Raw genomic sequence first — 2,393 nt, forward strand, 5'->3', positions numbered from 1 at the left:
GGGATAAATTCAAGGCCATATTTTGGCTCTCATAGACTTGTTTTCATTTTCTTCAGTTTCAGTTTGAATTTGCATATCAGTAATTGATGCTCTGTTCAATTATGAGTGATAAGAAGGAAAAATGAAGGTTGAATTATGAAATGAGTAAGTTGCATATAAAAGGTTAAGGAAGAGCTACCCAAAAGAAGAAAACGCATCAGTGAATAAAAAAAAAACAAAAAAATAAAAAAAATAAAAAAACTCTACTTTGAGTAGAATTGATTTCCCTTATTGATTTCTGTGTATTCCATCTGCTGAGGTCCATGTGTATAATCGTCTCTTATGCTGTCTAAAGAAGGTATTCGAAATGAACTAATTATTGGTTTTGCAGAATTCTATCATGTGATCTCCAGCATAATTTCTATCACCAAAGCCATATTTTTCAACCACTGATCCTTCCTCTTTGTTTCCAACCTTTGCATTCCAATCTCTGGTAATGATCACTCCATCTTGATTGAATGTTTGATCCATTTCAGATTGAAGAAGTTGGTAGAATTCTGTTTCATCCTCACAGTCTTTAGTGGTTGGTACATAAATTTGTATATTAGTGGTGTTGACTGGTCTTCCTTGTAGGCACATGGATATTATCTTATCACAGACAGTATTGTACCTCATGACTGATCAGGATATGTTCTTTTTGACAAGGAATGCAACACCATTCCTCTTCAATTTGTCATTCCTGGCATAGTAGCCATGTGGTTACCAGATTCAAAATGGCCAATACCAGTCCATTTCAGGTCACTAATGTCTAAGACAGCAATATTTATGGGTTCTATTTCATTTTTTTACAATTTCTAATTTTCTTACATTCATACTTCGTACATTCCATGGTCTGATTATTAATGGATGTTTACAGCTGTTTCTCTTCATTTAGAGATGTGCCCCATCAGCAAATCAAGGTCCCGAGTATTACTCCATTTACATCATCACAGTCAACTCTACTTGAGTGACTTCCAACCAAAATGAGGGGCTCATTTTCCGGCACTGTATCTGACAGTGTTTCTCTGCTATTCATAAGGTTTTCAGTGACTAAATATTTGGAAGTAGTTCATCACTCTTTCTTCCTAGTCTGTCTTTGTCTGGAAGCTCATCTGAAACCTGTCCACTGTGGGTGACCCTGCTGGTGTTTAAAATACCCATGGCATAGCTTCCAGAATCACAGCAAGTCATAAGCCACCACAGTACGACAAACTGACAGACGAGTAGTGGTTTTATATATTAGAGGACTTTAAAGTATGGCTTGTGCATTGATAGGCACATTATTGAAAGGGAGAGCCATTTCCAACAGAGCATTATGAACAAAGACCCAGGGAGTGAAGATATACAGGATCTTTGAGGCTAGTCTTTTGTGGTTAGAGTGGTGCTTCCAATCTGCAACTCAAAGAATGAGAATCTAGACAGCTATATGGTTGATCTGTGAAGAAATACGGTTCATGGTCATGGTAAAAAATGTTTGCATATTTGTTATATTTGTTGTCTAGAAGAAAGTTATTTGACCCTCTTTTAATTTTTTTCTTACATAGTGTTCTTTAAACAAACTGCAAACTTTAAAAAAATGGGATAATTTCCTTTACAGCACAAATTGCTACTTGGCTTGAAAGATAAGAAAAACTGTCACCACTAGAATGCATTCCCACATGAAGACACCTGCTTTCCTATAGTCACCACCAATCTTAGGATAAATGGTTCCAATACTCTTCACTTCTAAACTGTCCTGGTTTAGGAAGTGTGAAGAAAAGAGGGAAGCTGAAAAAGTTGCTTGGAGACACATTGTAAAAGAATCCATAACCCAAAGTCAGACAAACCATCAAGCTCTGTAGATCATTTACAAGTTGGAAGGTGATGCGGAATCATGGAAAGTTGTTACTGTTTTTGTTGTGTTTTAAATTTTGTTTTTTAGAAGAGGCATGATGTGATCAGTTTATGGCTTGTTTGATGTTTATTTTCAGAATGGAAATTCTGGCAGCAGTTTAGAGGAAATAAGGATGATAGTATGCAAGTCCCTGGGTACAAAATGTTAACGTAATCAGTTGCAACAGAAAGGCCGGAAAAGAATTAAGATGTGTAAAATGGTTGAATGGAAAAATAAAAGAAAATTTGAAGCGTCTTTGGGATCTGGAGCTTAGAAAGAGAGACACAGTGGTTAGATCTGAGTGGTCAGTATCTGAGTAGTAATTCAAGACAGAGGATGAATATTCTGATTGAAAATTACTGAGGAAACTGTGACAGGGAAAGGAACCACAAATTCCCGATGCACTGGTCAGCCAAGGAAATTTTGCACAAGATAGTTGTGATCACTATGTGCCTAAGGAGCTCTAGTAGCATAGTGGTTACAAATCGGGCTGTTAATCTCA

At 36.6% G+C, this 2,393-nt stretch overlaps 1 protein-coding gene across 1 annotated transcript in view; it reads left to right on the top strand.

The window, feature by feature from the left end:
• The window catches only part of DLGAP2 (discs, large (Drosophila) homolog-associated protein 2), a 327,825-nt gene that overhangs the window by 43,290 nt on the left and 282,142 nt on the right, over positions 1 to 2,393 (top strand). The window lies entirely within an intron of this gene.

The sequence above is a fragment of the Chrysochloris asiatica genome, unplaced genomic scaffold (genome assembly GCF_000296735.1).
Source record: "Chrysochloris asiatica unplaced genomic scaffold, ChrAsi1.0 scaffold00095, whole genome shotgun sequence".
NCBI classification, from domain to species: domain Eukaryota; kingdom Metazoa; phylum Chordata; class Mammalia; order Afrosoricida; family Chrysochloridae; genus Chrysochloris; species Chrysochloris asiatica.